Raw genomic sequence first — 19,747 nt, forward strand, 5'->3', positions numbered from 1 at the left:
AGACTGGAGCTGTGCCTTGTCTCAGAGGGGGATGTCTGAGTGGGGATCCCAGCAGGCACCAGCTCTCAAGGCAGTGCTGGCAGCAGCAGCTCCCTGTGGAGTTGGCAGGGTCATTGGCAGGGCTGTCCCACTGCAGCACCCAACCCAATGGGAGGTCATTCCCACGGGAAAATGAAATTAAATAAACCTAATTAGCAGTGCAACCAAACGCTGGCCATGGAGCTCGGCCCTGTGAGCAGGGGTGGAGGGTGTGGTGGGAGCTGCCCTTCCAGCCGTGCCAGCGGGGCACCCACACCGGCCACGCTGCCGATGCCAGGCAGGACCAGGGGCACGCTTTAGGTACTGGCTGTTTTTTTAGCTCTGTGTATAGGAAAGATCACTTGTGCAGATGGTGACGTGCTATTAACTGCCCTGTGGACATTATTTAAGAAGAGTTTGGGCAGTATGGAGTTTTTACAGAAACTTTGTGACTGCAACAAGTGCTTTGAAAATGCCCAGGGCTCGCGGAGGAAACAGCCTCGAGAGTTCTTTGTGCTCCAACAGGAACAGGAAGGGCACGAATGGCTCAGTACAATATTCAGTCCCAGAGCCCATCGGGGCTGTGCAGCCAGGGCTGCATTATCTGAGGGCGCATCTGCACTGCCTGCACAGTGCACAAGCCAGGAGAGGCAGGCAAATAGCAAAATATGATGGGATGCCAGTTGTCATGGATTTTGTTCTGATCTGGATTAAACTTAATTGAAACACAGGTGTAAGACCATGGCATTTCTCTGAAAGAAAACCAAATGTTTCTTTGTCCTTTCAGTCTCCAGTTTCTTGAAAAAAAAAGCCAGTAAAGCTAACCAGCAGGTATCAGACAGTTCTCGGGGTCAGTGAGGTGCCTGCATTCCCTCGGGCATGCGGCACACCGGATGCTCCAGAGGCTCTGAGGAGGGATGCCCATTTAACCCATTTTGTTTCCAAAGTGGTGCCTGCTCTGTTGCAGGGGGGATTAGAGCACACAAAAAGCAAAGTTAATTATATCTACACCAGGCTGTGTAATAGAACAAAAAGCCTCACGAGGAAGCAGCTGGAGTTCAGATCTCTAGAGCAGGTAACATCATTTAGCTCCCAAATGGAGTGAGGAATTATTCATTATCACTTCATCTCACAAAACGTAACCCCCACTATGGATCGGGGAAAAGGCAAATTTAAAAGCAGATTTCTTCCAGTCTCCATGCCTAATAGATTTCAAAGCAAACAGCAAAGTGGTTTGGTTTAATCTGTAATGGATTGAAGGATGTGGCAGATGTAATTCTGAGTGATCATTTGACATTTCAGAAGGCAACAAAAGCTCAGTACCTACATATGAATAAAAGCAGCATTCAGTTGGAGTAGAGATGCCACTTTAGTTCTGATTTTTTTTCATTTGTGAGGTAAAAATAAACATATTCTGGAGCAACTGGGTATGGGCAATAAGGAATGCTCAGACTTGTAAACACAAATTACAAGATTTGGGGTGGGGAAAAAGACAAGCATGAGAGGGAAAAGATGGAAAGACAAAGTTTTCACAGGCCTACAACCCCCAGAGGTTTTTGGTAGAAATAGTTGGAACAAGGTGTCTGTGTTGATGGACATGTTTAACACAACCTGATACTGGAGATAAACCCTTTGTCTTTTTCCTTGTCTTTTTCCTTGTCTTCTCTGACGTTGATGTGCCTTGTGGTTTACTCGGAGCCTCCTGTTCCTGTTGGCTGGGGACGGAACAGCCCAGTTTAAAAAAACAAGTAGCATGAGAGCCCCAGTCTGTAGCAACAGAGGGAGGCTGGAATTCAACCGCAGCTGAAAATGGGGACCTGTCTGGGGGAAGGAGGGAGGGAGGGAGGGAGTCTGTGTGTTTATTTTCTGGCAACAGGGCACCACTGCACGACCACAGCCTGTCACAGCATCCAGCCCCAAGGGCTGCCATGGCCACTGTGTTCCTGGGGAGAGACGGTGCTGTGCTATTAACACTGAAACAGTAAAGGAGAGAGGCATGGGAATTCAGAGTAACCTCACCAAGGAGTGTCAGGTGTTATGGACAGAGGTGTTTGTTGTGTCTGGTGTTTCCCCACAGGAGAGAGCAGTGGGGCACACACATGGAGCATGGCATCAGCCCCTCGGTGAAGTGCCCATGCTGGGCTGGGACACTGGCCTGAGCTGTGAAAGGGAAATCAGACCAAATTTGAAAACTTAACAATGGAAAAGCCTTTTATAGTTTTTGTGCTTTGATTTCTAAGGTGTGTGGTACCCACGGTACCCAGCTCTTTGCAGCAGCCCTCAAAGCCCTTCCCTCGCCATGCACCGCAGTCCCTGTCTGTGGAGGGCTGATGTGAAACAGCTGCAGGACTTATGGACAAAAGCAACCCCTTACAGACATTATGATGTTGTTTTGCATGCTGTAGGTTATGCTGGCAGCGAGCTTGTGTGGAACATTTGATGGCTCTTAATTTTCATGACCAAAGTGAGGAGAACGTTCTTTGGAGGTGGAGCTCTAAGTGTGTGACGTGTGTTTTATAATGCTTCCCAAACCCCAGAGCAGTTCAAGCCTCTGTGGAAGCTCCCTGTGGTACCTGTCATTCCTGCAGAGGGGCAGCAACGCTGGTCAGCTGGGAACCTGCTGCTGAGAGACCCGCAGGGAGGGGGCTGAGCACCCACCTGGGTTTTGATGCCCGCCAAGCTGCTTGGGCAGAGCCTGTGCCCAGGGCAGGAAGGGTTTTCCCTGTCTTGGCTAACTGGGACCGTTAAATTTAGCAACCAGGAGGAACAGAAACTGCTGGAACGCTTGCCATGAGGCAACAGTGCTCCGAACTGCTCCCTCCAGAAGAAAACAGAAATCGAAACTAAAACCTTAAGGGAAAAGAGAATAATTGAGGGTTTTTTGAAAGCACATGTGTATATGCAGTTAGACGTACCCAGTTGTTCATACAATATAATCCTCTGGAAGAAAATATTAAGCGAAATGTCTCCTGGAATCATCACAAATATTTGTAGGGTTTGGGTGTCGGTTTGGCTCAGGCCTGACTGCCACTTTGATAGCAAGGCACAAAGTCAGAGAATCCTGTTGTGGACTTTATTAAAATGGTAACGTAGAGAGAACTGAAAAACACAGTTTTCAAAGGCATAGAACACTTTTATGGCAAATGGCACAAAAATAAAAGAAAAAGGATGAACAATGTAGTAGGTTATTGTGAGCCTGGGGAGGGACTAGGCTGCTGCTGTAACAGAGAAGTGAGATCAGAGTAAACCTGGCAGGGCCAGGGGAACAAAGATCTGAAAGAGGGACAACAGAAGATCACTTCATCTGTTCCCTTGCCCCAGGCAGGGTTGAGTGTACCTGAATGCTCCTCCAGACAAGTGCCTGACCTTGATTTAGTACCTTGTCATCCTTTTCCCCCCCTCTCAGTCCAGCCTGACTCTCTCTCCCTGCAGTTTAAGACCATCTCCCTCACTGACATAAATTCAGGGATGGTCGTTCCCTGCTCTTTATAGTGCCCTTAAATCTCGGATCATCATTGGTCTGCTTCCTTCACTCTTGGCACTGCTTCCAGCTCTTTCCATGCTTTCATTCCCACCACTCTCCCTGGAGCTCTTGTCCCACATCCCGGTGGGCTGACAGTGGTGGGACCAGACTCCGCATGTCCCCCCATGCCCCCACACATCCCCCTGCCTGGCAGCCTGCCTGCCCCTCTGCGTGTTTAGGTGTGTGTACCTCTCTTTTTTTGTCCTGTAGGTGCAGAGAACAATATATAACTGTCAAGATTATAATCACTTTTTATAGGAAGTGAAATCAGGCAGATTCTTCCTTGGTCTTCTCCATTAGTTCCTTTCACCTTGGTAAGTCACGCTTTCAAATCTCACGTTATTTTTTGCCCTCCCTTGGGATACTTCCAGTTTATGTCTTTCCTGTGGTGTGGTTTGGTGAGCTTCCTTCACAGGTGGCCCTGGGTGTGAGTGTCCTGTCGGGGACACATCCACACGTGTCTGGCTCATCTGTACTATTGTGGCTCCTCTCTTGCACTCTGCCATCGGTGTCACCGGCACGGCAGGACCGACACCCGCCCCGTGACCCCGGGCAGAGCCGACCTGCGGCCTGGGTGATGGGCCCGCTGCTCTCCGACGGACAGGGTCCCACCGGAGCCCGGGGGGGCTCAGAGCAGCCTCGGGGCGGGTGTGGGGTGTCCGGGGAGCCCCATCCCGGGCCCCGCAGCAGCCGGGCCGGGCTCCTGGGACACACCGGCAAACCCGACCGCTCTGCAATGGGCTCGACTCGCCAAGATGAAGGAAGGGCGGAGGCGGGAGGAAAGCACGGCGCTCCTGCCGGCCCCGGGAAGCAGATCCCAGGAGGATCGCCTCCCCAGGGACGGCGTTCGGGGGGCGATGGGTGTCGTGCGGGCCCCGCCGGGCCCGGGCAGCGCCGCGGGCCGCCCCTGCCGCCGCTGTGCCGGCCGGAGGCGGCGGGGCCGGGCACGTGTGCGGGCCCGGGCGCGGTGACTCATGAGGCGCCGGCCGCCCGCCGCGGGGAGGATGAGGGAGGGCGGCCCCGGGGGAGGGCAGCCCGCCGCGCCGCCGCCCCGCTCCGCGCCCTGCCCTCGCCGCCGGAGCGCGGAGCCGCCGCGGCACCAGGTGAGCGGGGCCGGGCCGCGCTCCCCGGGCCCGGGGCCGGGCGGCGCTTCCGGGCGGGGCGGGGGCGGCGGCGGAAGCGGGGCCGGGGCCGGCGCGGGGAGCCCGGGCCGCTGCTCCGCCCGCCGCGCCGGCGGCACCGTCAGCATGAGCCGCTGAGCCGGGCGGGCCGCGCCGGCAGGGCCCGCCGGCAGGCCCGGGTGAGTGCGGGGCGGGGGCGCGGCCGCGGCGGGCCCGGGGCGGGCGGCGGCTCGCGGGGAACGGGGGGTGCCCCTCTCGGCGGCCCGGGGGCCGGGACCCACCTCCGCCGGGGGCCCGGGGCGCGGCCCCGCCGCCCTTCCCCGGGGACAGACCCGGCGGGGCTCCCCCCGCGTGTCCCCGCCGGGGCCCGGCCCCTCCGGCCGCGGGGCGAGCGGCGGTGCCGCCGCGCTCGGGAGCGCCGGGCCGGGCCCGGGGGCTCGGCGGGGCTCGGCCGGGGTCGGGGCTGCCGCAAACCGCCCGATGCCGAGGCGTCTCCAGCAGGCGGGGGCCGAGGGGCCGCGGTGCGGGCGCAGCTCTCGGGCATCGCCCTGTGCGCGCTCCCCGCACGGCCCGGCCCGGGAGCGGCCGCAGGGTCGGGCCGCGGGGCACGGAGCGCTTCGCTTTCTGCTCGGGGAAGTTCTTGAATCCAGAACTTTGTTTTGCAGCTGCGAGCAAGTCGGTATGTTAAGACGTTGGTATAGCGGAAGAGAAAAACGCAGGGATGTCTGTGTAAAATGGTTGTCTTGGGAAAATATGTGATTGTTTCTTTTAGGAAGGAGTGATTTCTATTGGTGATTTTTTGAGGCGGGGAATATATACCCCAAAGCACAGCAGCAGCAGCAGCAGGAGACGGGTAACGGAGACTGTGAACCACAGGAGAGCAGGTTTAGGGAAGGGTTGTAACAAGGAAGAGAGGAATGGGAGTAATGAATAGTAACAGAGAATAACTAACTGGGTACGTTGCCTTGAAAAAGAGATCTAATGAAACGACAACACATTCCAAAGTGACAAGGAAATGATTTGCATGATGAATAATTAACCGATGGCACTTGTTGCTGCTGGGGAAGTTTGGGGCGAGAGCCTGAGGACGGATTGCAGGCTCCTGCCAAGCTGCCTCTGTGTGGCACTGACCCTGGGCAGGCCTGCTGGCATAAAACAGTATTATGACAATGTAAAGTAGCTAAAAGAGGAAGAAATTAAAGGCTTGCCTCCCTCCCCCCCCTCCCCGGCTGGCTGCAGTGACGACAGGATTGCTGTATGTGGAAGCTGAGCTCGACGGTTGCACCATGTGCTTTTGGGATTGAAATTTTGTGAGGCCTGTGTCTCTCTGCTTTCCCCAGCTCATGCTCGATCAGGTGCAGACTGGAACACTGTAAAATGGAGTTGGACTGCCCTGGGTTTAAAGGCCTGGATTTAAAAACTCAGGGCTGCTGAGCTGGAAAACTGCTCCAGACTTAGTTAAAGGCTGTTTAGTAAAAGGCTGTTTAAATGGAAAAGCAGTGGTGATGACTGAACAGTTCAAGTTTCACAGTCTCCAGAGGTGAGAAAATTTGGAAAACGTATTGCTCTGTATGTTGTATGTCTGAATTAAAGGCAGTTGTAGAGTCTGCCTGGTTTGTGTGACTCGTAAAAGTTCGGGATAGTGCAGTTGTTAGTTACTCAGGCTACTGAGGAAAGATATACAGGAGCAGAATTCTTGGACTGATACATGAGAGCGAAAGTGCCGAGGTGTGTCTGCTGTCTTGTTTCCTTAAAGCCATCATTGGATTAAATTTGTTCTGAATGGCAGCAAAGGGCCGGGTCCAGGGATGCTTTGTGGTACTGTGGGGCACTTGAATCAGTGGATGAAATTGGGGCATTATGTGAGCAACCTCTGTAATTCAGTCAGCAGCTGTGCCAAGGCTGCCTTCCCTGCCTTTGTGATTTCTGTTCATTTTCCCACTGAATCCTCCTCTGTGCTCACTGTCTCAGGAGTGTTGGGAAGCACAGCTGTGCCACATGCCACACAAGCACAAGCTCCATGTTTTTTGGGCTGAAAGCTGTGCTGTAAACATGGGAAATGGCCAGTTTGGATGGATCCCACAGTTGCCTCCAGCTTGGTCCTGCCTGGGCAGGTGCCTGACCATCTCCACCCTCGGGGCAGGAGGTGTTAGAGGTTTAGATCTGGTGGATTAGCAAGGTAATGGATAGTGTCTGTCTGTAGGAGTATCAGTGAAGCAGTTTAATTAGTGGAAACGGAGAATTTTAATTTAAAATTTGTCTGGTATATTATTATCTAATAGTGGGAGTAATCATAATTGAGAAGTCTTTACTGAAAGGGTTTTCTGTTGGCAGTCAGGCCAGGGAGTTGTTCTTTGGCTTCCTTGCTGTGGTTGGTGTGCAGAGGCCGGGGGTTGGGGGAGGCTCCGTGAGGGGCTCTGTGGTGTGCTGGGGGGGCACGTGAAAAATTCCAGGGTTTTGGCTGATGTTACTATAGACTGGAAATGCTCTTGGTTCATTTTGCTTTGGGAAGTTCAACAGTATAATCAGAAATAAATGTGTGAATGAAGTTGCTTCAAGCCTTAAATGTAGACATTCCTCTTCAGTTTTGGAGCAAGGTTGATTTTGTCCTGTATTGCTCCACCTCCTGAATTGTACTTCTCTGTTGCTTTACTCAGTCTCAGGTGCTATTCATCATCTTCTGGTGTTACTAGGTAATAATTCCTGAGTTATCTATATTCCGCTTCCTATAGCGAGGCCAAGGATTGAATAAACTAACATTTTTAGGCACTTCTGTGACAAATACCACACGTGGATGAGCATTTGAAAGTAGCAGGTGCTGCAGTTGCTTTCTTTTAAAGCCTGTTTTGCATGGAGGTTTCTGGTTTTTGTCCAGTTTGTGTGTCTTGGGAGCACTGGGAATGCTGCTTTCCAAAACTTTATCAGCAGGGAGGATCTTACTGAGGAGAATCTGTAATGCACTCACTGCAGTCTGTGTCTGAGGGGTCCGTGGAGGGCAGTAAATGCCCCATTCCGTGGTCCTGGTGCGATGTCCCAGCTCTGTTGTGCTGCATCCCTGCATCAGGTGCTGCTTTGACTTCCCTGACCTTGGAGGCTGTGTGTGTTGGAAACCTGGACTATAACCGTGCAGTACTGGAGGTGGTGATGGATCCCAGCAGGTAGCTGAGGCACACCTTGGCAGCTGGGAGGGCTTGGCTGCCCGGAGAGGACACACCAGGGAAGCCACGGGGTTTCGGCCTCACTGGCCAGGAGGGCTTCTGTGGCCACAGGAAAGTTCTTACACGTGCGGTGGAGATGGAGATCTCATGGCCAGTTCAGGTTAAAGCATAGGCTTCCCACTCTGTTTTTATTTCTTTTAGGTACTTGTTTTATTCTGCTGCTTCACCCTCCATGGGGAGGTGGTAGTGACACAGGGATGCCTGTAATTAGGGGGATGAGCCTTAGCACCTCTGGATGCCCAAACAGGGGATGATTCCTGCTCAGGAACCAGTGGATAATCCTTGCCTTATGCAAATTTTCCATGGGACTGCTGTAAGGTGATTTTGCTGTTAGCAAAGACCAGCTTGCTAAGGTGAAACTGCAGAAAATGTTCTGTTCCCTTTTGTTGTCGTATTTTTATTATTTATGTCCATGCCAAGGATGACTTCTGCAACTATGAGTATTTATCAACAAATTCCTGCTACTACTCCTGTCCAGAAGGAGGGGAGAGGGCAGGATCTGACAGGGTTGGATTGCTTCCCTGGGGACTCCTACGCTTCAGTCTGCCCTGCTGTGCCCAGTCCCGTGCAGGCAGAGGCTCCAGGGCTGTCCTTCCCCTGCATGAGTGGTGGTCTGTTTGTGTGCCTTAGGGATTAGAGCAGTTGCCTATGATTATTATTTTTTAATTTTGTTTTATTTACAATTATATACTGTAAACTTAGTTTCCCAAGTAAGGCAGCAAAGTAAACAACATTTTCTTCCTCCTACCCCGTGGTTATTTACCAAGAGGATAAACATGTGAGTGTGTTTGATTGCTGCCCTCAGTTACATTTGGAGCCCACCCTGTCATGAATATGTACAATTGTCATTCCATTAGTGTCAATTAGCAAGGAAAGAGAAGGGACCGTTAAAACCTTGTCACAGTTGTGATGAAACATCCCAAGATAAGAAAATACAAAGTTAATTTGCAGAGGTGAGAGGTGAAGGCTTTGCATATGTCATTCCATAGCAGGGTGTGGTTCCTGTCAGGATGCTGGAGCCCACTCTTCCTTCAGCAGTCTGTGTAGGGGGAATGGGAATATCTTAGTGCTTTGCTCGAAGAATAAAACCAGTGACAGGTATTGGTTTACCCTGATCTGTGCATTCAGAACCAGCAGTAAGTTCTTCTGTTCTCTCTCTCTAAGCCAGGTGCATGACCTGTGTTAGCCCAGCCCAGGGCACAGGCCAGCTCAGCCCCCGGATCGGTCTGTCCTTCCGCAGCCCCACTGCCTCCTGGAGCTGCTCTGATCTGAGCACTGCTGTCAGAGCTGTGACTCCTGTGTGCTCCTGGGACCTTTGCTTTGGGCAAATAGGCCAAATATTTATTTTCACGGAAAAATATTTTGGGACATAAATACGCAAGCTGTGTATGGGTGGCAGAGTGGGGTGAATTTCAGCACGATAGAAAGCCATAAGTACTAGATGAGTTAAAATATGTCCAGCCCTTTGGCGTTTTGGGCAGCGAGTTCCCGCCCAGCGGCGCGGTTACCCTGCCTGGGTCAGACTGCTTGTACCATCCTGCTGTGAACGTACAGGTGGCAGTTCCACCGGCTGCAGAGTGCCCAGGTTCTCCTGTGGCAGGCGTATCTTGCTGGCCGCCCGGGGCAGGCTGCTCTCGGAAAAGGAATTTCTTTTCCCTTATGTAACTTGTCGGTAGCGTTACATCCAGAGTCGGCTCTTGCAGAAGTGCGTCAGCCTCGCTTGCAGTGGCACAGAAAAAACTTACCAGAGCGTGCACTGAATTCCCCCCTTATCTCCTTATAGCACATTTTATGTATCTTGTAGTGAGATGTTTTGTTTCTACGGTTTCAGCCTTCGTGTTCCAGAAGATTAATAGACTTAGCAGCCCTGTTTGCTCAGCTTAGCAGCGATAACAATGTAATAAGTCATGAGACGGTCGCAGATCATCTGGCAAGGCAAAATATGCCTTGGACTTGAGCTTGGAGCAGGTATTATTTGCAGAGAAAAGTGAAATGTTGAAAGCATTATAAATAGCGTGTCCTGACTGGGGCGGCTGTGGGCTCAGGTCTGCAGAGCCTGCACGGGAGGCAGCTGATGGCATCTGCATTCCCCCTCCGGACGGCCCAGGGAGCGAAGGCAGCGTTTGTACCCTACATGGCTGGTATTTAATGCGGCACGTACGGAGCCCTGGCTGAGCTCAGGCACAGGCTGGAGGAGCAGAGAGCAGTGCTGGGCCCCGAGCTCCCAGATCCTCCTGCAGCAGCTCCACACATTCCTGCTGTGCTGCTGGCTCTGGTGTGAGCGAGTCCAACTGCGAGCAGTGAGTAAGGACTTGGGAACCCAGGGCATTTTTGGGCTCTGGGCCCAATCCCGCTTCCAAAGCAGTTAATGGGAATATTTTCCTTCTAAAAAAGGGAGAGAGATCAGAGCTGCCCAGCTCAGTCCTGCAAGGCCCTCGGCGCTCCTCTCTGGGTTGTGGGTAACCCCAGGCTCCCCCATTGCCCTGGGTGGGGATGGACTGTGGGTGGGTGGCTGAAGCCCCCCGTGGGGGACGGGAGCGCTCTGAGGCCGCTGGAGCTGTGGCATTGCAGTGACATTATCTGTGCTGCAGTGACACCACACTCATGGAGATAAGCTTTGCCTGTGAATGTAAGTAAAGTGCTGCAGGAGCACGTGGAGTTTGCTGCGTTATTTGGGTCTAGACGTGCCCGAGGTCCGGAGCCTTTAGAGCCGGCGCTCCCCGGGCACCCTGCAGGAGCGTGCATGCTCCGGAGCTGCTCCAGGCACATGTGTCAGGTTTTCCGAGCAGGTTGCCAAGCTGAAGGCAGAAGGCAGCAGGCATCAGGCCTAGATTGGCCATAGAAAGTGCGTGTCTGGGTGCGCAGGCGCCGGGAGCCGCTGCTCCAGCTGCTGCCGAGTCCGCTGGGCTGTGCTGGCTGTGCTGGGCCACCCGCCCTTCCTCTTCCTCGCCAGTCCCAAGGGCTGCTGCTTGCCGGCTATTTTGGTGCTGCCTGTGCCATCTGGCTTCCATGGGAGGAAGGTCCCGTCAGCTGCATGTACTGATAAACACAGCGGGGATTTCTTGGGAGAAGTATACTCTCTGTTTTTTCTTCTGTGAATCTCTGAATCTTGGAATAAAACCCAAACTAAAATGTTTATTCCAGTGTTTGGAAGAGTTTATTAGTGCCTGGGTAGCATTCTTGACTTTGTATCAGTGGAGTCCGTTATTCTTTACCCATAATTTTATATGGGAATCCTTTTGTGCTCCATATTAGGCACAACTTCAGTGGACTTCGAGCCTTCTTTCAAGCAGTGAAAAATCAAAGGTAGTGAGTCTGTGATCGTGATAATGTAATTATGTGTTTTTCAGCTTTTTGATGTGTAGCAGTTAAAAACATTTTTCTGGGAATGCCAGCATTTGCTGCCGTGCTGGAGCTTTGCAGGCTGCTGGGAAGGAAGTCCCTGGGCAGATATCTTGTTTGCTGCTTATCAGCATTTTATTGAGCTCCTGTATTTATGTGCAAATATATTCCATAAATAAATCTTTAATGATGTGATTTTTGTTGTGAAAAGTAGACGCAGCGCTCTGTTCGATTCTTCTAATTAAATACAGCTAATGGTGGAACTGAAATACAAGAATTTGAACTTCTTTCGCTTGTTTTTCTGCATGACTGACAAAATTAATGCTTTGGGTTTGTTTGTTTTGTTTTCTACAACTTCTAAGCATTTTGTCTTTAATAACTATTTTTTAAAAAGTGCTTTTTCCTAACCCTTTTCAGAAGCTATTTTCCAAATATTCCATGTTTTTTTTGTGTAAGAGTAGAGATTTAAACTTTCATAATTGGTGGTTTTCAATGGCTTTTAGAGGGAAGAGAGAAAATACAAGGAAAACTGTAATCTTTTGAGCTTTCCCCAAAACTCCTTCACTGTGTATTCAATTTGGGTAGCTTGTATAGGTATGTTAGAGGAAAAGGGGACACACTGAGGAGAACCCAAGTAGAGGATAGAGAGGAGTCTTCCATGTGAGAAATTCCATGGCACAGTGTTAAGGGCCCCACTGCTGTCCCTGACACGAGCAGTCCAGCTCAGAAGTCCCTTCCTAACCCACCCCCATGTGTCGTGGCAGCTCTCCTGGCTGAGAGCTTGTGCAGCAAAACCTGTTCCAAACAGGGGCCATTAGTGGGTTGTTTCTCGTGGTTGTTGTTAGCTATATAAATATCATGATTCAAGATGAACAAACAACAATATACTAAAGCAAAATACTGATTAAAAATTGTCTCAAAGACATTTTCCACTTCTTTCCTAAAATAAAACATAGTCATGCAGTTTTTATTATTTTTATTACTTCTCTTTAATACCAGTGACTAATTTGGAGCTTTTCCTTGGTATCTGAAGGCACATGTATTTATTTAGCTTGGGTGAGATTGGTCACGATGCAGAATTAATCACATCAATAAGTGCTTCTGTGCTGCTGAGCACTGTCTGTGTAGGGATATCTGTTAAGTCAAAGAAAGCAGTCTCCTAAACTGGATTAGTTTTACTGTGTATGGAAGAATCATTTTGCTTTTGTATTACTGCACGACAGTGATCTTGGATACCTCAGATGGTGGCAGAGCAGAGAGAGTTAAAAACTCTCTGGGATTTAGATTCTTATGTAACTAATGAAAAGAAATTATATAGATTTGTTGTATTTTCTGAAAAGTTGTACAAGTTTTTATCCTGGGAGGATATGATTGATAAACATAAATTAAATGTAAGGTCAAAATGTATAAAAAAATAGAAAATCTCTGGGATCTGAGATTCAGGGAGGAACAGCCAGCTGTGAACGTGGTCTCTGTGTCTCCTGTCCCTCAGCAGACACTGCAGTGGGTTCCAGCACCATCCTTGCTTTGTGGTTCATGTTGTCAGTGACCAAGTTGGGCAGTGCTGTCCTCTCACTGAGCTGGCAGTGCCTCCCTGCTCTGGGTGTCCCCAGCACGGCAGTGCTGCCACTGTGGGACCCTGGGGTGGCCTTGGAGACGTGGGTCCCCCGGGTGCTGCCTGGTCTTGCTGCAGAGCCAGGGTGCTGGTTTGCCGCTCGCCGCAGCATTCCTTCAGTCCAGACTGTCAGTGACCCCGCTTTCCCCATTCCCACCACATTTTCTGGTCCTTGGAGAGAAGCAAGTGCTTGTCCCTGTGTTGCCAGAGCTCACCATGGCTGAGCTGAGGTGCCCAGGCCATTGGACGATGAGCTCTAACGGCTGCTGAAGCGGAACTCGGTGTAACAAGTTCCTCCTCAGCTGCACTCACATCCCTTTTTGGTTGCCCTCAAGTCAGATGCAAGGTGAAGCACTCCAGGTAATTCCCAAAAAAATGCTGGGCCTGGCTGGACAGTGCCTGTTACGCAGCAGACAGTGAGCAGGAAGGTGCCCCCACGGAATTGTGCCAAGGACTCCCCATCAGCCCCCATGTGTCACTCCCTGTGTGACAGCACAGGGCCAGCAGGGCCCTGTCACCAGGAGTGGGATGACACACCAGCTCAGAGCAGGTGACATGAATGGCCTGTTCCGTTCCTGGTAATTAGGTTCAGATTTAATCTCGCCAAGTAATTGGATGTGTGCAGGGATGTGGTGGCTGCATCCAGACTCCTGACTTGAAATTATCCTCCTAACAAAGCAATTGGCATGTTACTGGGCAAGAACTTTGAAATCTAGAGTTTGGTGTCGGGGGTGAATTTGGGAGAGGGGGCCCAGACAGGGGTGGGTTGGTGAGGCCAAGTGCATGAGCTTGTTGGCTGGAGCAAGTGCTCCTAGTAATGAATGAATGATAGTGTCAGTATTGCCCTGTGTGTGCCCTGCTCCACCAGCAGCTCGCTGCAATGGTCTCTCAGGACTTCTTTTCCCCACTGCTCTATCCAGCCATTTCTGGGAAAGGAAAAGCCACCTTTTGCAACCAAGGCCATGTGGCAGCTGCATTAGGAAGGGAAGTGAAACCCCATTTATCTGATTGTAAAAGGTGGGTACCTGAGTAGTAATAAGGTGCATTGTGATATTCATGAAGTGTGTTTTCCCTTCTGGTACAGGAGGTGTTTAAGCATTGGGTCTGCAAGAAGCTGGGGGGGTGTCTGCTGCACCTCTCACCAGTGAGAGCTCCTCTGGGTCACTTCTCCTTCACTTCATTGGCACAACGGAATTTGCTGGCAGAAGGAAGCAGTTGCTTCCCTTGCTGAGTCATGGACATGGATTTTTTTTTTCTGTGGTTAAGGTTATCATGGATGATGCCAATAATCATGTTTGATATAAATGCATACACACATGTACAGTTAGAAATCAGCTGTCACTGTGGGAGTGTTTCCTCTTTGCTACTGTTATAGGCACCTCCCAGCTCTGAATCTCTCCTGTGGGATTCACCCTGGGGTTTGCCACATGGCTGTTCTTGAGGAGAACACCCGACACCCGCTCCCACTGAAACAGGCTGGGAGATGAGGGTGAGGGTCACACCCCTGCACAGGAGGGAGTAGGGAAGGTTTTACAAGTCTGTGCTGCCCCGGGGGGATGGTGGTGTTGGGGGGCCTGATCCTGGTCTGACCCCACTGCCGTGGGTCATCTCGCTGCTCTCCTGCCTCGCTTGGCTTGTGTACATTTGCAGTTAATCAAACAAAATGTGCAAGAGTCCGATTAATAAATAGCTTGTAGTTTTTGGAAGAGTGCATAGTTGTTTTGTTAGAGCCTCTCAAATGTCTTTGTATAGAAACAACATATTTAAAATTACTATTAATTAGAACAAGCATGTAAGACTGATTTTAATAAAAGAGCTCTTGTTTTTTTCTGTTCAGTTTGTTACTTCTCAGAATTTTAACTTGCATCACTAGATTGCTGTTATTTTTAAAGATAAACAACTTCTTTTTAGACTTGCTTGGGAAATTTCACTTCTTAAACAGTTGAAATCCCCCTATGCCAGGGTAATAGAGAACTTCCCATTTCTACAATACATCATGTGGATGTTATGATAAAGGAATTACAGTGTGGATACGTTTTTATTACCAGAAACAGTATTTGCAAGTTCGGTGGTGGGGATGGGTATGTGAACGCTTTGTAATACACAAATTTGATGGAAAATGGGTTAAAGGCAGAGTAATCCATCCCTGTTTTGTGTCCCTGGCTTGAAGTTGCAAGAGCAGAATGACAGCTCATGTGCCATGTCCTTGTCCGAGACAGGCACTGGCCTGTCCCTGCTCTCGTTCATAAATACACGTCCAGCTAAGGCTGTCAGACTGTAAATTCTGCCTGTCCCTCAAGTCCCAAAGTTTGTAAAGGAGACTGATATATGCCCCAGGTCATTAAAAAGAGAAATCAACAGGCATATTTCTTGACTTTAAAGATTTTTAAAATTGCAGCAATGGTGGCTAATCCGTAACCGTCTGCTCCTTAAAGAAAAGAGGGTTTATGGAATTTGCAGTATAACTTTCTGACTTGAAAATAGCATTACTGTAATCTAAAGTAAGAGAGGATTGGGCTGGGGGATTTGTATATCAGTGCCAGTGCACTGCTGGTGGGAACTTGTTTGTGGTTTGATTAGGGACAGAAATCTTGGAGCAGTACCTGATTCCTGCACATGCCTGGGGCACGTAGTGTGCAACATGTGGCCTCTTTTTCATTATTTATGCCGTTTTCATGAACTGAGTGCACTTGGGTGTGTTAAATTCAGATGGAATGTCACAGTTAGGTGGTTCTGCTAAAACAGTTCCAGAAACTGTGAAATAGACTCAGATAAAACCATGTCTGACGGGGATGTGCCAGAGGAGCCACTGAAGTCAGTGGGAGGTTGCACCAGGCGAGTCTGTCAGAGCTAAAACAGTACAGAAAAAACCTTTAAAACACTACTACTACTACTACTACTACTAAAACTATGTATATCATGCAAAATATCTGGGTCACAGAAGCAGTGTTGGCAGTTTTTTACAAATCCAGTGTGGGACTCAGTAATTCAGAGCTAACGTGTGCTTGTAGTGTTAGCAGGCTCTGAGTCCCAAGCTGCTGGGCTGGGGAACTGTGGAATCCATCTCAGGGTACAGCACCTGGGCAGTCCTGCTCCAGAGCTGGCTGCTCTCTGCCCTGCCTTTGCACTCTGTTTGTTCCAGGTATATGTGAAAGTCCCAAATTGAGAGAGGGGTCGTTTAGCTTTTCCATGCTGTCCTATGGGAGCAGTGGGTGCAGCTCCTGTGGGGCTACAGTACAAGACAATTGGGTTGTTCAGCTGTAGTTTACTAAAGAGTATTTTTCTTTACCCAATCCTATACTATTACGTGGCCAAGATGTTCATTAGCTCATTGTTTCAGCTTAATTTTGTGACAGCACTATAATTATATCCCTCAGTTGTGCTGAGGAGTAATTGCTGTATCTCTTCCAAATTTTATGTTGAGATATGTTATTGGTAAACTTTGAGTTTGGCAGAGGTGTTTTGAAAATACTATAAGGCAGTCAGTAATTTTGTGTTCCTTGATTTAAAAGACAGACATTTGGCAATTTCAAGCTTTGGGACTGCCCTGTCAGTGTAAATAGAATATTGATTTTATTCCATTTCCTATCTCATTAGAGTCATTGTCATGAGGATGAATTCACGTTGTGTAATTATCTGTTCTTGCTGACAGTTCTCATGTCATTGAGACTGGTGTTTTCAGCTTCCACTTTCTCTGAGCATAAAAATAGCATTCTTCCCTGCCATCTTCTCTTTCAGTTTTGGGCTTTTTGCCTGCCCAGCTCTATACATCTTTTTTTGAGAGACGTGTGTGAATTGAGATAGAGAAAACAGTGATGTCCAGCAAACCCAGTGACAGGAAGAGTGAAAACAATGGCTCTTTAAGAACAATTCCCAGTGCAGGGAGACACTTTATTTTTGTGTCAAAGACTGTAACGAGGAGGAAAAATGTATCATTAACCTGGCTGTACAACATTTCTTTATAGCAATAATGGGAAGTAATAGGACTCTCTTCTGTGTTAGTTTTACTTTCTTGGGCATTTCCAGATAACCTTTCCATTGATTTGTGAGGCTGTTTCTTAATCATTTTCATTGACCCAGCTCAGCAGACAACTGAGTCATCTCTGTTATCCTCTTAAGGAATGACTTCTCCGTGTTATTTCTCTCTTCTGTTTTTTCTGAGAATCACTTTTAAAATTTGCTTTCAACATTTTTAGCTTCATTTTCCTTGTATTCCCAATAATCAGTAAAGTCAAGGTCATGCTTTGGCCAAACCAATGTTGCAACATTCCCAAAACAAGTAGCAAATCCTTCCAAATTTCAGAAGTTGAACTTCAAAACCCACCTGTGGATTAAGAAAAGCCTTTAGTACTGACTGGCCTACTAGGTGAGGTCTAGAAACTCTGCCCCTACATCAGTTTTAATGAAATAAAAAATAAAAAGTTCAGCTCAATCCTTTTCCTGCCTGTCCCTATGGTTCTCCCTCTGGATTTGCTACAGTCCTTCTCAGCTTATTAAAGACAGCCCAGAGGAGACATCCCATGTGTCACCTGGGTTTTGCAGACAGTGTATCATGTAGCATTTGAAGCTTCTTGGGGACTCCTTAGTGACTTGGAATACCACAAGGGAATTTCAAAGTGAGGGAAAATAGTTTATGGAGATAAAAAATTATAATTCCATGCTAACATCTTCCTTTATTTAGTGGAGATATTGAAGGTAAACCTCTGGTCCACAGTTTTTCTTTATTTCTGCTCGAAGACTATTTTTAAAGCTGACATTTCTAGCTGTTTTCAGGTAGATAACAAATTCTGACAAAACACTTTTTCTTCAAGTAACTGTGCAGACAAAATATACATTTAGTATTTCTTCACGTTCTGAAGATTTACCTTCGAGGCATTACAGCTCCTGGGAGTAACACTTGTCTTCTTGTGGCTGGCAGCCTGAAAAAGGAAAATTCAGCTTGGGTTAGTGCAGTCACAGGTATGTCACTGAGCTCAGCAGGAGCAGGATTTCCCTCTGAGTCAAGGGCTGTCCAGCTCCTAGCAGAGAACTTATTACAAACCCAGGACTGAAACATGGTTTGGGGAGTTTTACCAGGGATATTTCTCCTGTGAGTACGTGTGAGCACAAAAGGTAGTTTTCATCTGTTCTCAATTTGTGTGCTGCCTTTATGCTCTCTTTCATTCCTCGTTAGGGGTGACTACTTGTGTAATGAGAGTGAAATTAAATGTCTTGTTTGGAAAGCGTGGCCTTTAACTTGCATTGGCTTCTGCGTGTAAAATACATCAATTGCTGCTCTGACTCTCTTGGTGTTTGGAAAAATCAATGCTTGGTATGGATTGGGTACCAAAGTGATGAACAGGAGAAAACCCTGCTTAGAGCTGTTCCACAGCTTTGTTGTAGAGCTCTTCCTGGCAGCACCCTGTTCTGAGGGTCTCACAGGCAATAAACACTCGTCACAAAATAACACTCAGAAGTTGTTTTGTGCAGCACAGGAGTGATGGTGGGATGTGGATCCAGCTCTCACCTGTGGAGTTGCAGTGCACCTTGACTGGAGGCTGGGGGATGTGTTCAGGCTCCCAAAAGCTCTCTGATGTGCTGGCAGTCCTGCACGGGGCAGCTGGGGTGCCCTGTGGGCCTGCTGGACCCGCTGGCACGAGGCCCTGGGCAGAGCAGCGTGTTCTGGGCTTTCAGATCTCTTGGTGCTAATCTGTCATGGCTGGGAGTGTGGCACTGGTGGGAGAGCCAAACTCGTTTGCCTGGGGCACTTGTTAGGGAATAAGTTTTCAAGACCTGAGTCTTCAATATCCCAAGCACCGACGAGTGATGACTACTGGCACAGGATGACCCTGACTTGGGAGTTTTGGGCAGTTGAAGCAATTGAGTATCTGTGTTTACCATGAAGACAGTTGTTAACTTGTGCTTGTAAGTAATTATGCACAATTGTTTGTCTCTTGCTAGCAGGGATTAAAAATGTGGCATGATTACAAGTGTCCTGGCAAGGAACCCACGGTGCCTGTTGTAATCTCATTAGCTCTGTTAGGTGTGCTTTCCTTCCCCTGTGGTTGTTCTGATCACTCGGTCCCTGGAAAAAGACTCTTTGTAGGTTTTTCTCATTGGTTTGCATCCATGCGGACAGCATCGCCTCCCGGGGTGTGTTCGTGGTGACTGTGGCAGTGACCTGCTCTGGGGCTGGTGGGAAGTAGGAAGATGATGAAGCAGTGTCTTTAGAAAGACGGGGACGGGAACAACCTTCCCCCAAAGGCAGGCAGGAGGATGCTGTTGGGGTTGCAGTGCCGACAAGAGAATTCCCGTTGTTGTTGTCCGTCAGCACGTCCCGGGCCGTGCCACCAGGGCCCCTCTGCTCCGTCCTCTGGGCTGCTCCTCGGAGATCCTCAGGCGGGGACAGGAGCCGCAGGTGCCTATTCTAGAGCTGTATTTGCAGGTGGCACCAGGCTTTTCCCTTATCACTTCTGTGGCAGAGCCGGGCATCTTCCCTGGCACGGCGGGGCAGGTCTGCCCCGCGCCCGGGGTTCTGCGGCGGCCGATGTTCATCGCGGGGCCGCAGCTCGCCCTCTCCGGGGGAGCCGGGGCAGGGCCGGGCGGGCGGCGCGTTCCCTCGGGGTGTCGGGGAGCGCGGTGCCGGTGTCCGTGTCCGAGCGGGCGGTCAGCGGTGTGGCGGGTCTGTCGGCCCGCGAGGGCCGTGCGGCGGCCAGGGCCGCGCCGGGCCCCGGGCGGGGCGGGGCCGGGGCCGCTCCCGCGCCGCCCCCGCGTTCCGCACGCCGGTACCGCCGGGCCGCGCGCGCGTCCCCCGGAGAGCTCCGGCGGGCGGGGGGGCGGCGCCGGGCCCGAGCGCTGCGAGAGTGGGCGGGCGCTCCCGGCGGTGCCGGCCCCGCTCCCGGCCCCGCTCCCGGCCCCGCTCCCGGCCCCG

General features: G+C 50.1%; 1 protein-coding gene and 1 long non-coding RNA gene across 8 annotated transcripts in view; one reads left to right on the plus strand and one right to left on the minus strand.

Moving 5' to 3' along the window:
- Positions 1 to 4,603: 4,603 nt before the first annotated feature.
- MBNL1 (muscleblind like splicing regulator 1) overlaps positions 4,604 to 19,747 on the plus strand; it is a 71,871-nt gene continuing 56,727 nt past the window's right edge. For 4 of the 7 annotated variants that reach the window (XM_027730894.2, XM_027730900.2, XM_027730908.2 and 1 more), the window contains exon 1: positions 4,747 to 4,841. The gene's annotated coding sequence lies outside the window, so the exon portion shown is untranslated. Of the gene's footprint in view, positions 4,645 to 4,745; positions 4,842 to 19,747 lie in introns of those variants that run through there. The other 3 variants (XM_027730876.2, XM_039389924.1, XM_027730885.2) reach the window with 2 other exon arrangements.
- On the minus strand, positions 16,703 to 19,521 carry LOC113993089. The gene is made up of 2 exons (XR_003542503.2): positions 18,344 to 19,521; positions 16,703 to 17,756 (listed from the first exon to the last, which is right to left on the minus strand). It is a non-coding gene; the product is annotated as an uncharacterized LOC113993089 (long non-coding RNA).

The sequence above is a fragment of the Pipra filicauda genome, unplaced genomic scaffold (assembly GCF_003945595.2).
Source record: "Pipra filicauda isolate LSUMZ 115617 unplaced genomic scaffold, ASM394559v2 scaffold78_size3787270_pilon, whole genome shotgun sequence".
In the NCBI taxonomy this organism is placed as follows: domain Eukaryota; kingdom Metazoa; phylum Chordata; class Aves; order Passeriformes; family Pipridae; genus Pipra; species Pipra filicauda.